Here is a 16,242-nt window from a genome sequence, read left to right as displayed (position 1 = left end):
TTCTGCACTATTCCAAGTAGCTTTTAGAGTTCTTGCTTTTTAGAGTATTATTCTGATATAATATTTTTAAGGGTAGTAGATATTTTTGGCAATGTTACATTTTGTTTCTATTAGGGAATGATTCACTGGTCCAAATAAAGTTTAAGCTGTTCTAAAATTTGTGTCAAACCATTCTAATTATCCAGGAGGTCCAAAATATGCTTTTGACTTGTTGAAAGCTAAGTGTGGCTGATTCTTGTATTATACCATTTCCATAGTTATGTTCAGAATGAGTATTGTCTAGTGGGTACAAACTAATTTGAGCCGTTCTCATAAGTATCAAAAATATTTTACAGTGCACAAATAAAGGGAATTTGACAAAGATTTGTTGAATTGCAATGAATTTACAGCTTTGTTAAAAATTTTCGGAAAAATAAGCCTTTATTCACAGCACACTTGATCTTACTGTATGGCAAACCAGTGTGACGCGAATAGATAGAATTGGACGACAACTGCTCTAAAGCTTCATTCAGGATATAATGTGGTTAGAATGATGGCTCGCTGTGCAATAATAACTTTGTAGTCTTTAATGCAACCAGTCCTTCATCTAACGCATTGGCTTTGCTTCGGGTCAGATATGATATGCCTGGGTATGCCTAATTACAAAACTTTATGAATAAAGCAAAACAGTTTCGATGACAATTCAGAAGTTTTAATTAATCACCTCAGGTCAATAGAAAATAATTTTAACTCGTTTATCACAAATCTGCTTGAAACGTTGACTTTTATTGGAAATTGTCTAGCTTAGCATAACTCTACATTTCAAATTACCATCCATTCATCTTGACCCACCAAAAAAAAGACGCTTACACAAGCCTTTCAACCAACCATCAAAATCATCTCAACTCTTCATATTTTACGACCATAAAAAAAATTAAAATCTTTCATGTAATTGGAGACTTTTTTGGTTCATGTTGACGATTTTAGAGCTCCATAAAATGTCACTTATTAAGTAGTTCATACGAAATCGTTTTCATTTTTTTTACTATGTGATAAGTGAAGTAAAAGAAGATTATCAGTCATGAAGGCAGGCAGTTGAATGACATAAAGTAGCAGAAAATGTAAATTGATATCTTATTATTGTTCATGATAAAATCATTAGTGTACACAATTGTATCAAGCATGAGTACTTAAAAACCTGTTCAGACATAGCACTTACTCAGGGGTGTATCCAGAAATAGGGGGGCCCGACCGTTATTTTTTGATTTTTTTAAAAAGACTAACAAAAAATTTAAAAATTAAAAAAACCGTTAAAAAATAAAAAATTCAAAAATAAAAAAGACGTTACAAAATAAAGACTGACAAAAAATTTAAAAATAAAAAAACCGTTACAAAATAAAAACCAATAAAAAATTTAAAAATAAAAAAAACGTTACAAAATAGAGACTAATAAAAAATTTGAAAATCAAAAGACCGTTACAAAATAAAGACTAACAAAAAATTTAAAAATAAAAAAACCGTTACAAAATAAAGACTAACAAAAAATTTAAAAATAAAATAACCGTTACAAAATAAAGACTGACGAAAAATTTAAAAATAAAAAAAAACGTTACAAAATAAAGACTAACAAAAAAATTTAAAAATTAAAAAAAAACCGTTACAAATTAAAGGTTAACAAAATAAAAAAACCGTTACAAAATAAAGACTAACAAAAAATTTAAAAATAAAAAAACCGTTACAAAATAAAGACTAACAAAAAATTTAAAAATAAAAAAAACCGTTACAAAATAAAGACTAACAAAAAAATTTAAAAATTAAAAAAAAACCGTTACAAATTAAAGGTTAACAAAAAATTTAAAATTAAAAAAGCCGTTATAAAATAAAGACTAACAAAAAATTTTAAAAATAAAAAAACCGTTACAAAATAAAGACTAGCAAAAAATTTAAAAATAAAAAAAACCGTTATAAAATAAACGATGACTTTTAAATGTTCTCATGTCTCTCCAATGACCCCCCTAGTCAGGGGGTATGCCTGGCTGCACCCCTGCACTTAACATCCAAAAAAAGCACTCAATTAGGCTTGTCTTCACATTATGCATGGAGAAACTCAACTCAACTTCAAAAAACTGATGAATCATATCCAGTTTATTGTTCATATTGATACGCACGCATTTTAAAAGTGTGGCAAGAGTATCCAATAATAACGGGATTTTATGACTAATCTTTAAGTAGTGCGTGTATTGTTTTGATTGTCGACTCTGTTGACCTTCCATCTATAAATCATATACATCATGTCGTCGTCTTGCGACTTCTGCTTAATACAATAAAAAAAAAGTGCTTAATTATTTTAAAAGATTATGAAATTGCTAGAATAATTAGTAATAGCCTAGCACAAACAGCATCAGTCATAAATCTTAAAAAGAAGGCAAATTGATGTTGAAATCTACACTGTTTAATCGATACTGCATTTTAATTGGCTTGTGCTATTGCCGCGCGATCATATAATTATAGTTCTTATAGCAATTGGTAGCTTTTTTTTTTAATATCTTTTCAACAATTGTGCATCGACTTGTGCTACTCGTGCTGTCTTTCATGTATTGTACATTATTTTATTGTATAGTGAGCATTTAATGCGAGTTGAAATGAGTATAAAACGTTAAATGATGATCATCATATAAATGGGGGATTCTCTGTTGTTGTACCGAGTGACATAGGTGATGGAGGTTCCGCCATGGCACCAAATGGAGAACGATTTGTTTGACAGCTATTTGTCCTGGCATTATTAAAAATTACAAAAGTACATGACCTTATCGAGTGACTAAGCGCTTTTTTGTCCCAACGATCAGTAATTGGTTACCAAATTAGATCCAGTAAGCTCACAAATCACTTCCCAATAAATTTATAAACGTTAAACAATTTTATAATTTAACAGTTTTTTAGAATTTAAATTTTTTAACGGCATTTTAGAATTTCAATTTTTTAACGGTTTCTAAAAATTCAAAAAAATTAAAGAAAATCGACTTAAAAAATAATTAAAAGAAATTTATTCCATATTTTGATCAAAAATTTAATTTTTGACGTATTTAAATATGGATTTCACTTTTTCGCTATGTAAATTTTTTTTATGAACGAATTGTGACGGTTAAAATTTAAATTTTGCTAACTATTTCAATTGGTAAAACATCATTAAAATCATTTTCAATTAAAACGCTTTAAAATTATTTAGTTTTGGCCCTTTATTCTAAATGAAAAAAAAATCATTAATTAACGTATGTAAATATTGATTTGAGCTTTTTACAATTTTAACGTTTAACGGTTTTTTAGAATTTAAATTTTTTAACGGTTTTTAAACTTAAAAAAAAAAATTAAAGCAAAGCTTTAAATTATTAAGTTTTTGTTTATTAAATGAAAACTCATTAATTAACGTATTTAAATGTAGATTCAAGCTTTCTAACTAATTTATTCCTGAATAACTCAATAGCACGGAGCTAGTGCTTCAAACTAGAGCTTTCTAGCATGTCTGGCTGCCGAGATCTCGTCTCTAAACCAGCCAACCAGTCGAATCATTTCGAAAATGCGATAAAAAGAAATAGAGGAGCCTTAAGAGCTTCATGACGGACCCTCCATCATCTATGTCACTCGGGTATGTCTCTATAAGCTGCAAACTCTCCTTCAGCACTTTTAATGCGAGTATAAAAGTAAATTTTGATGTTTCTCCATCTCAGTTAAACTTTAATTATTATTATTTTTTTTTTGCATTTTAATTGTCGCAGCATTTTCCATCCATCGTTAGACGTAATTCCGACGTGTTCTGATAAAGTGGTAGAATGTCAGCTTTTTGTAACTTGTAAAGTTTTTAAAATAATTAAATTTAATTTAACTAAAGCACCTAACCTTGAAAAATATTGCGAGGTTCACATAGTTCCGTGCAAACGGGCATATCTGTGGAGTTGCGATTATGTGACATAAAATGTAATTGATTTCATAAGTCTTTTAGTTCCCCATTTTCATTATTGCATTGTTGTGGACAGAGTTGAAGTGTTTGTTCCTTTGTTGAATTGATAAATTGCAGCATAACTATGGCTTGAAGTAGCATTGAGCTTACCTAAAATGGAATTAATAAATTATTTTAATAAATTCTGCAATAATTTATCATTTTTGCTTAATTTAAGTAAATTTTGAGACTGCTTACTGTATTATTCTGGAATATATAGTACTTAATTGCATGAACTAATAGATTAATGCTTTAATTATAGAATATAATGCAAATTTTAATGAATAAATAATTGAAAATTATATGTAAACAAAGTATACTATGATGAATGGAGCTGAATAAAGCTGAATTGCACTGAATCGTGCTGAATTTCACTTGATTGTACTAATTAAATTTTAATTGTACGGAATAGACCTGAATTGAACTAAAAGGAACTGAATTATATGAAATCGAACAGAAATGCACTAAATTGTACTGATTGGAGCTGAATTGCACTGAATCGAGCTACATTCCATCATATTGAGCTATATTGCACCAAATTGCACTGAAAAGAGCTGAACTTTATAAAACAGAACTGATTTGCACTGAATTCTGCTGACTTTAACTGAATCAAGCTAAATTAGACAAATTAGAGCTGAATTCCACGAAATAAAGCTGAATTTCAATGAAAGGAGCTGATTTGCAGTAAATTGTACTGAATAGAGCTGAACTGAAAAAAATTAATTACGCTGAATAGAGCTGAATTAGATTAAATGAGTTTTGAATTAACCTAAATGTAGCTGAATTGCTCCAAATCGTGCTGAATTTCATCAAATTGAGTTGGATTGTGCTGAATAAAGCAGAATCCAGTGCCGAATCTTACGAAATAGAAGTAAATTGAACTGAATATTAAGGAATAGAACAAGTTTGCAATGAAACTAGCTGAATTGTATTAAATTGAACTATATTGCTTAGAATTGTACTGAATTTGAGCTGAAATTCACAAAATAGAACTTATTTGCATTACATAGAGCTGAATTGTACTGAATGGATCTAAATTATTCTACATGGAGCTGAATTGTAATGATTATTGCTATTTATTTTATTCAAAATAGCTGAAATGGGCTTATTTTAGCTGAATAAAGCTGAATTGCGTTCATAAAACTAAACTGCTGATGAATTTGGCTGAATAATCAATGGATTGCACTAAATCGAGCTGAATAGTAATGAATTGAGCTATATTGTACTGAATTGTACTCAACAAAGCTGAATTGAACAACGTAGTGCTAAATTGTACTTAATGGAGCTATATTGTACAGAATCAAGCTGTATCAAATTATATGGAGCCGAATTGCACTGAGTAGTACAAAATAAAGCTGAATTTTGCTTAATTGAGCTACAAAGAGCTGAATTGAGCTGTATAGAGCTGAGTTGAGCTGTATAGAGCTGAATTGAGCTGTATAGAGCTGAATTGAGCTGTGTAGAGCTGAATTGCGCTTAATTGAGCTGTATAGAACTGAATTGCGCTTAATAAAGCTATATAGAGCTGAACTGCGCTTAATAAAGCTATATAGAGCTGAATTTCGCTTAATTGAGCTACATAGAGCTGAATTCCATCAAATAAAGCTGAAATTACTCTGCCAAATATTGAATTAAGCTATAAATCTCACAGTTCAAATAATCTTCGATCACAATTCTCAACATTTTGCACAAACGAACTCAAAAAATTGATGTAATACCCAGAAAATGCATGAATAATATTGAATTCTGCTGGAAGCAATAGTTTTTAAATTGATTTGGAAGTATTGTATATGTTGTAAGCTACTTATTCGATTTTTTTTATTTGATTTGTCAGACAATAGTTTATGCACAATACATACCCGAGGCATCAATCTTTTTCTACCTGTTTTGACATTGATTTTTTTTACTCAATTTTTTAAGTTCAGCACAGCAACTCTGGTCATAAAATTGCATAAAAAAATAGAGAAAAGAAGTTATAGCTAACTGTTCATGAAGTAGAAGTGAAAAATTTTAAGAATTTTAATGCCACATAATTATTTACTGCATACTTTGCAAGTTCTTTCTTCTAAAATCTCTTATAAGATTGTCATTTGATCGAAAATTACACCAAACCGTGTGCAATTGTAAGTTAAATGCTTCTAAACCTTGTCATTATATCCAATACTTACTATACATCTCGCTTGTGCTTGCACATAATTGTAATTGACTTTGATATTTGACCGCATCGAATGGCAAACGGCAAGCGGGAGAGTGTTGAAGATTGCATACCGCATAAAAATTATTAGCTATGAGAATTTAAATTATACATAGTAATGAATAAAGCATTATTTGCAGTACTTTGCCTTTTTTCTATAATTTTTTTTTTAATTCTATACTCATGGAAAAATTTAAAAAATGTTTTTATGTTTTAAATTTTTTTAAAATTCGAATATTAAGTTGAAATTTTTATAATTTTTTTAAATTTTTAATTTTTTTTAAATTTTCAATTTATTTTGGAAATTTAAATTTTAATTTTTTTAAGTTTTGAATTTTTAAAAATTTAAAATTGTAATTTTGGTAAATTTTTAAATTTTTAAACAGAATTAAAGTTTTTATATTTTTTCAAATTTCAGTTTTTAAAACTTTTTAAATTTGAGTTTTATTTTTTTTAAAAATTTAAGGTTTTAAACGGTTTTAAGGTTTTATAAATAATTTCAGTTATAAGTTTTTTTTATATTTTTTAAATATTTTCAAATTTTAGTTTTTGACTTTTTTTCAAATTTAAATTTTTGAATTTTTTCAAATTTTCGTTTTTGAATTTTTTAAATTGATGTTTTTAAAAATTTTCAAAGTTAAATTTTTAATAACATAAATTTATATTTTTTTATTTTTTCAAATTTAAGGTTTTAAATTTTGTCAAATTCAAGTCTTTAAATTTTTTTCAAATTGAAGTTTTTGAATTTTTTCATTTTTAACTTTTAAAATTTTTTCAAATTTAAATTCTATATTTTTTCAAACTTAAGTTTTTAAATGTTTTCAGATTCAAGTTTTTAAATTTATTCAAATTTGTTAAAAAAATCAAATTTATTTAAATTAAATGTTTTTAAAAATCAGCTAATAATTTTAAAACTTAAAAACCTTTGTTAAAAAATTTTAAAATATCTTTTTTTAAATTTAAAAATAAATTTAATAAATTTTTTTATTTTATATAATAAGTTTTTAAAGTTTTAGAATATTTCAAAATTTTTTGAAAATTATATTTCATTTTTTGAAAATTTGAAAGTTTTTGAAAATTGAAAAGTTTTTAAAAATTGAAAAGTTTTTGAAAATTTAAAATTTTATTAGAATTTTAAAATTTTATTAAAAATTTGAAAAATTTAAAAACTTTAAAAGAAAAATTGAAAAAATTTCTTAAATCCACAATTTGAAAAACCTTTTTTAAGAATTAATCATGCAAATTTCAAAACATTTTTAAATTTATTTCCATGAGTGTATATATGCATATTATATATATTTATACACACACTGCACGTGTTGATGTAAGATCGAGAAATAATAATCATTTTGAGGTTATAATAATTAACAAATGAATCTCTATAATTATTATTATTTAACATTTTTTTAGAACCTTTTTCTTTTTCGAGACTAATGTACCCTTTTATCGACAGTCAGACTCTATAATAAAGCCAATAATAAATTTGTGTGGAGGCATCATACATGTACATAACATAAATCCATAACAAAAGAAATGTTTACAAAAGATTTCTTTTACTACGTTTCAAGTTTTTTTTTTTTTTTTTTTTGTATTTTATGTTGATCGACATTGTAGCTTGAAAAAGGAGATGTAAAATAAATAACAAAAAAAAAAAAAGAAGGTAGAATTTCTAGACTGTATGGCGACCAAATGTTTCTCAAATGAACATTTTAGACTTAACAACGCTTTTTGCATGACAAATTAACTGTGAAATTCACTTTGTCTGAAGTGGACATAATTGATTTAACTTTTTTTGGGGTATTGGATAGGCTTTGTTAGTAATATTTATGTATTTCTATTCAGAGCACTCTTTGAGTCTATTGTCAATTATGACTTTTTATCGGGTTGGACTTGAATTTTGACAGTTTTGTTGTATTTACCTGAATTTCAGTTGTTTAATAATGGAACTTCTGATTTAAAAGAATTAGAATGATTCTGCAATTTCAGTAAGTTTAGCGTTATTCAGCAAATTCAGCAATATTCAGCACGTTCAGCACTATTCAGAAAATTCAGCATTATTCAGAGAATACAGCACTTTTGGGTCAGTTAAGATTCAATAAAGCAAATTTAATGAATTCAGCTAATTGAGTGCTGAGGAATAAACTAAGCACTATCTAGCGAGTTAAGCGACTTTCACCATATTAACCACAATTCAACAATTTTGGTGGTAATGAGGATATAGGGCAAATTATGCTCTATTCAGTAAGCACAGCAATATTTAACAAATTTACCAAAAATAAGAGTTAGAAGCGAATTAATGAATATTTTGAAAGATCAGCATATTCAGCATTACTTAGCCAGTTTAGCAATATTTAACGATTTAAGCTTTTTACTGTCTAATTCAGTAAGTACAGTACTACTTTAAAGGATCATGAAAGTAAGCTATTTTTAGTGAATTTAGCTTCATTTAGCTTTAATTAGCAAATTCAGCTAATTGAATAGGTTTAAATAAAATCAGCATTATTCACAAATTTTAGCAAAGCATTGTTCAGAAAATTCAGCTAACTCAGGTATTCAGCAAACTTAGATCTATTCAGCGAATTCAGCATTATTCAGCAAATTCAGCGAATTCAGAATTTTTAGAGAGTTCACTATTATTTAGCAAATTTAATAGTTTTAAGCGAATATACCATTATCCAGCGAATACAAGTTATAGTGATCATTATTTAGAAAATTCAAAATTATTCAGCAAAATAATTTAGCACTATTTGAATAATTCAGCGAATTCAGCATTATTGAACTAATTTGGCAAATTTAGCACTACTTTGTGAACTCTTCATTATCCAACAAATCTGGGACTTTTAGAATATTCAACAATATTAGCAAATTTTCATCAAAATCAACTAAAATGTATGCATTCTTTCAGCCAGCGATAGAGCCAGCTTCAGGCGCCGACTGAGGGAGGCCATGGATCACACTTGATCTGTACGGCCAGCGAAGTAAGTAAGTAAGTTTAGGCGTTCTTTCATCGCGCCACAAAACTTCACATGCGCTTCTTTTAAAATCACATCAATATCCAACTTACATCCTTACCATACCTTTTTTCTATTTATTTAAAATTAAAGATAAAGTGATCAAATATTAACTTTTTGATTATCGATGAATATTTTTCTATTTACATTTCATGCACATCGAGCTTCTTCAGTTATCAACTCAAATATTTCTTTCTGACACATTTGTGGAACTTTTTTGTTATGTTTGTTTGGGAAAATTTACGGCTTGTAATAATATTTGATTAATTTTAACTCTACACATTTACGCTATCGTGTTCCTTATTCTGTTATTTTCGCTAAGATAATAAAGTATGGGTTCGTGGAATAACGCGTCTGATGATTCATTACATGAAATTAGAGTGTGGATATTGAAATATCTACGACTTTTTGAAAGGGGAATTGTTTGTCAATGATGTCAGTGCTTGAAGTCTTCTTGGATTTTATATAGAGTCAAGCCGACTTTTCCATACAAAATAGAAGCCGGCTTCGAGTTCTTGAAAGAATCCCGATCCTAATAGAGAGAAAGCATAGTCTGATGATGGACTTTTTGGTATACTCTGAGGATATATTATTTACTTATTTACTGGAACCATGCTCAGACTTGGAGCCTAGGTTATTACAAAAGGCCTTCCACCTGACTCTGTTACTGAGGGTATATTAGGGTTTACTTAAAGAAGTTGTTGTCCAAACTGTTTTTTGTTGAATTTTTTTGGATGTACCATGAACTACATGTCGTGTGCGGTTTCAGTTGCGGCTTACCAAGGTTGTGACGTTAAACAAAAAAGACAAAATTCATATAAAGCAGGTTGCCAGGTTGGCAACCAGGACGTCGCGACACACTGGTGACCATCATTGGTTCAGAATAAGACTAACTCGAGAGACACACAGCCTGAAAATTTTGAAAATAGTGTCCTCAGGCAGGCATGAATCTAGAGCCGTATTAACCAAACTGAGTGACGCGGCACAATTACCAACAAGGTTTGTCGTGGAACACTTACCCGTTAGGTATGTTGTGTCACGAACAGTATCAACAACACTCTGCTCTAGCTTATGATTACCCGTTGTTGAATCCAAGTCGTAGTAAGAGTCATATCAGTCTATCGACACTATTTCTTACCTTTTATTTTATTATCGCTCAGTACATTTTTGGCAAGATGTGAAAAATCCAGAGAATACAGTATTTACAGATTCAATCAAACCCTAATGGACTCACAACTTCATGTGGTTTCCTAATGGCTATCGTATGGAGTCTTTTTTCGCTTCAATGAATGCATAAGATGGGATAGTGATGATACAAGCTAAATTGAATCTAAAGTTTGTGTCATAGGGTAAATTTGTCATGGGGTAAAAGTGTCATGGAGTAAAGGTGTCATGGTGTAAATTTGTCATGAAGTAAAGTTTTGATGGGATAAAGTTGTCATGCGGTAAAAGCATCATGGAGTGAAGTTGCCATGGGGTAAATTCTAGGGGTAAAGATGACATAGGGTAAAGGTGTTATGGGGTAAAGTTGTTATGGAGTAAAGGTATCTAGGGTAGAGGTGTCATGGGATAAAGGAGTCATGGGGTAAAGGTACCATGGCATAAAGATGCATTGGAGGTAAATGTGTCATGAGGGAAAGGTGACATAGGAGGGGGTTTGGGGTTGTTCAACGCTCTAACCCCTAACCTTTTCAAAATTAATACAAATTGTTCTACAAAGTTTCAACGTTTCACATATAAAATCGACAAACATCATTGATGAACAAATCCCCATTTATCCATTTATTGTTTGCTTTACAAAGTAATACATTATCGCTTTGAAATCTTATTCTCGCAACATAAGTATTTCCTAAGAAAAAGTGATACATCAATAAAATAAAATGTATAAAGGCATACGTAGCACACAACAATAATAATAAAAGATAGGTATTGAAGGAAGGAGAAGAGAAAATAAAATAAATAACGGCAATTAAACAATTTTTCGTAGAAGAATCAAAAGAGACGTCTTTAAATTGAAAAATATTTTTCAATCCATTCACGGCATCAACCCCAATGGCATTAATTTCTGTCTTCCTCCTTATTTGTGTCGATTTGAATTTTTCGTAAATTTGATTCCATTTTTTGAGGTTATTTATTTTAGACGTCTTTCCTTCTTCCTGCGACTATTACTCAAAATTAAAGTAAATAAAACTTTTTTGTTGATGTTTAATTAATGAAGTGGATATGCACATACACATGTGCTTGATATTTTAACAATTTTTTTCGACTTTTTTATTTTTAAAAATCACTATTTGTAACATGAGTGGGTGAGTAGCTGTAAATGAGTAGCGGTTTTGTTTGCAATCATGTTAAATAATTGTAATTAAAATGCATGTCATTTCCAGCTCCATTAAATGACTGCTTTTGAAGAAGTGATGTTTTTTTATTCCTGATAGGACTCAATTTTTTATTTAAGCAAATTAGTTCAAGTCTTTTGTTTATTTTTTATCCCTTTTGATTGTTTTGGTTTGATTTTTTTTGTTGATGATTTTGGATGTCTGTTTTTGTATGCTTTGTTAACACTTTGCTGCACCTTACTTTAAATAAATTGCTTAAAACTGGGTTAAATTACACAAAATTTATAAAACTACAATAATTTGAATATGACACGAATTTTGATGTTTATGCTGATTTGTGGTGAAAAACTAACTTGACTAGTTCAAGCTTGATTGAGATGAATTAACTAAATTGAGGTGAAAATGCTGAATTTAGGAATATTCGCTGAATTTTGGCAAATAAACGGAATTAAGGCAAATTATCTGAACTGTCGAAAATTAGCTGAATTGTGGTAAATTAGCTGAACTTTGGTGAATAATCTGAATTGAGGTAAATAAACCAAATGTTGGTGAATTAGCTGAAACGGGATGAACAAGCTGAATTGAGGTAAATAAGCTGAATTGATTTAAATTTGCCAAATTTTGGTGAATGTATGAATTTAAACAAATTAGCTCAATTGTCTTGAACAAGCTGAATTTTGGTGAAAAACCTGTGTTTTGGTGAATAAGCTAAATATTGGGGAGTAAGCTGAATTATGGTGAACATTCTTAATTGAGGTAAACTAACTGCATTGTAATGAATAAACTGAATTGAGGTGAATAATCGAATTGAAGTAAATTAGTTGAATTGAGGTAAATTAGCCAAATTTTGGTGAATAAGCTGAATTTTGGTAAAATAGCTGAATTATGACGAACAAGTTGAATTGAGGCAATTATGGTGAATAAGCTGAATTTGTTGAATATTCTTAATTGTGCTTAATAAAGTGAGATACTCAAAATAAATTAAATTCTGGCGTACTTACTTAATTACCTGAATTGTGATAAATATGCTGAATTATGTTAAATTTTTGGGAAGTGAGAAAATTTACTGAATTAAAGTGAAACAGCTTGATTGAGTTAAATTAGCTGAATTGTGGTGAACAAGTTGAATTGAGGTAAATCGCCGAATTACGATAAATAAGCTGAACTATGTTGAATGAGTTGAATTAGCTGAATTTAGGTGAATATTTCTCATTTCCCTGAATATACTGAATATTAATTAATAAGCTGCATTTGCTAAATTGAAGAGCATCATCTGAATAGTGGTGAATAAACTATAATGTGCTAAATTATCTTGATCAAACTAAATTGCAAAAAAATTAACCTCAACGGTCAATTTAACATTTATAGAACGTATTAAATCATTCAACTGATTGATGATGTGATTTAAGTGACTTTAAAAACTGCAAGTAAATAATAAAAATAAATACTTAATGACATCGTTAGTGAGTTGCAGTACTTTATTTGTCAATAATTCAAGTCAAGAAGGATCGAGACTGAATTTAATTAATTTTTTTTTAAATTTTTAATGAATATTAGTGGGATTATTGAAGGCTTACTATATTGATGGATTAATGGATCTGTATGTATGATGCAACAGAATATAAGGTGGTGTACTCATTAGCTCAGCGTCTGGTAAATGATTTTTAATTTGATTCCTACAAGGTGTAATAACTTCTTTTTGTGTTTTGAATTGAGGCCCTCCTGATGAATTTTGATGATTTTATTTTGTAGAGGAATGAAAAATTAGTTCTTGATTCTTATTTTTTTACCTCAAATTTTAATAAATGAGCCAACGAAGTTCCCCCTTTGTGATATCTTATAGAATAATAAATGAAAATGAAATTTAAAATGTTCACTAAATTCAACATTCATTTATCATAATATGCGATACATTGCAAGAATTAAATATTCTGAGTCGCAATTTTATTTGCAAATATTGCAGAATGAGGTAAGGGATTATGCGATAGTAATGTCCAGTATTTTAAAATCCTAATTGCTGCGTGAATTAGCTTGATTGAGATGATTTCGCTGAATTATGGTGAAGTAGTTGAATTTTGGTTAATTTGCTGAATTAGTTGAATATTCTTAATATTGCTGAATAATTTGAGATGCACAAAAAAGACTGAATTACAGTGGACTAGCTCAATTGAGGTCAATCAGCTGAATTGTGATGAATAAGTCAAAATATGGTGAATATTCTGAATAAGTTGAGATTTGCGTAATGAAATTAATTCTATTGAAATAGCTTAATTGAGGTGAATTAGCTGAATTGTGGTGACTTGCTTAGTTTAGGTGAAATAGCTGAATTGTGGTAAATAAGTCAAAATGTGGTGAATGTGCTGAATAAACTGAGATTTGCAAAATAAACTGAACTGTGGTGACTTGCTGAATTGAGGGTGAATATGCTGAATTGAGGTAAATTAGTCGAATTGTGATAAATGCGTTGAATAAGATCAGATTTGCAAAATGAACTGAATTGTAGGAAGGAAGCTAAATTGAGCTTAATCTAGCTGAATTGAGATGTCTAGCTTAATTATGGTGAATCAGCTGAATTGTGGTGAATTAGTTGAATTGTGCTAAATAAATTAAGCAACGTATAAAAAGTTGATTCTACTGAACTAACTGAATTGAGGTAAATTAGCAAAACTGTTGACACAAGCTAAATTGAGGTGAATTAGTTGAATTGCGATGAATTAGTTAAATTGTGCTGAATAACGTGAGCAACTCAAAATAAACTGAATTATGGTGAATCAGCTGAATTGTGGTGAACAAGCTAAATTCTTGTGACTAGCTTAATTGAGGTGAATTAGTTGAATTGTGGTGAATAAGCTGTATTAGAGGAAAATTATGAATTTTGCTGAATTACTTAAATTTCATAAAAAAGGGAAACAGCCACAACATTCCCACTTGAGACATCATTTTCAAACAAATCCCAATCCATAAACTCAGAAAGAAAAATAATTAAAATATTTTTAATTAGTTTCTTTCAAAATCCAAAACCTGTTTACAATAACGATCAATAAACCTTTAAAATATTGGCAAATAATATTCATTATTTACTTCGATTATCCTTAGTTAACCTACTGCACATATGCTTCACTGCCTTAATATAAATCATGTATTACCAAATATCATTCAAATTATTACAAATCATCATCATCATCACTTTGAATTGATAGAACAATTGGATGAAAAAATAAAAATTATTGCGACTTATGATCTGTTGTGTCATAACAGAAGCTATACAGCATATATGAAGTTCAATCTTTAAATCGTGATCATGTATTAGCTGTTGAGTTGCAAGATCAAATAAAATATAATCATGAAACATATGAACATTCAATTGTAATACGTATTGTGACTTCATATTCAGACTAGACATTAGATTTTTTTTTTTAATTTTAGATGCTTATGTCATTCGAATTGGATTATTTATTGAGTTGCTGATTTGAGTTGAATTAGTGTTTTTGAATTGAATTGATTGAATAGTTGGAATTGGAGAATTGCGTAAAATTTGTTGAACTTTAATTCTTTAATTGAATAATGTTGAATTTACTTTGTAGTTATGAATTGGCTGAACAGTGCTGAATGCACTAAATGGTACTGGATTGACTGAAAATTGCAGAACTCATTAAATAGTGATGAACTTCATAAATATTACTGAACTATGCTTAAAAGCGCTAAACTTGCTCAGTAGTACTAAACTCACTGAATATTGCTGAACTCACTGAATATTGCTGAGCTTACTGAATTTTCTGAATAGTGCTAAATTCACTGAATATTGCTAAACTTGCTGAACAGTGCTTAACTGTCTGTAATGTGTAAAAATTGATAAAAAGAGCTAAACTCTCTGAATATTGCTCAACTTGCTCACAATTTAGCAAACTTGCTGATAACACTGATTTTGATGAATGATGATAAACTTACTGAATAGTGCTAAACTCCTTAAATATTGTTGTATTCGCTGATTATTATTAAACTTGCATAATACTAAATTCACTTAATCGTACTTAACTTGTTGAATTCACTGAATGTTGCTGAATTTTCTGAATAGTTCTAAACTTGCTGAATTAACTGAATATTGCTGAACAAGCTAACTATTGCTTAACTTGCTGAACAGTGCTAAGTTGACTGAATATTGCTGAGCTTGATAAATTAACTTAATAGTGCTGAACTTCGCTTAATAGCGCTGAGCTTGCTGAATAGTACTGATCTTTGAATATTGCTGATCTCACTTAATATTGCTGATCTCACTCTGAGCTTGCTGATCTCACTCTGAGCTTACTGAATTTTCTGAATAGTGCTAAATTCACTGAGTATTATTGAATTTGCTGAATATTATTATAGCCACTAAACAGTGAAAAACTTGCTGAATAGTGATAAAATCACTAAATATTGCTGAACTGGCTGAATATTGCTAAACTTACTGAATAGCGCTTAACTTGCTGAATAGTGTTGAACTCACTGAATAATGCTGAACTTGCTGAATTTTGCAGGCCCTGCTGAATTTTCCGGAGCTTGCTGAATAGTGCTGATCTTGCTGAATAGCGCTGAGCTTGCTGAATGATTCAAAAATCGTATGAAATTGCTAAATTTCCAGAATAAAGCTGAATTTTTCAAAAACGTCAGAATAGAGCAGAATTCGCTAAAAATTGCTCTAAGTAATGACTAAATCAGCTCATCCGCTGAAGAGTGGAACTAATTAAA

This window comes from Chironomus tepperi, unplaced genomic scaffold (assembly GCF_022539635.2).
Source record: "Chironomus tepperi strain 1889 unplaced genomic scaffold, CSIRO-AGI_Ctep_v1 contig_217, whole genome shotgun sequence".
NCBI classification, from domain to species: Eukaryota; Metazoa; Arthropoda; class Insecta; order Diptera; family Chironomidae; genus Chironomus; species Chironomus tepperi.
Note: the sequence above shows the minus strand (reverse complement) of the source record.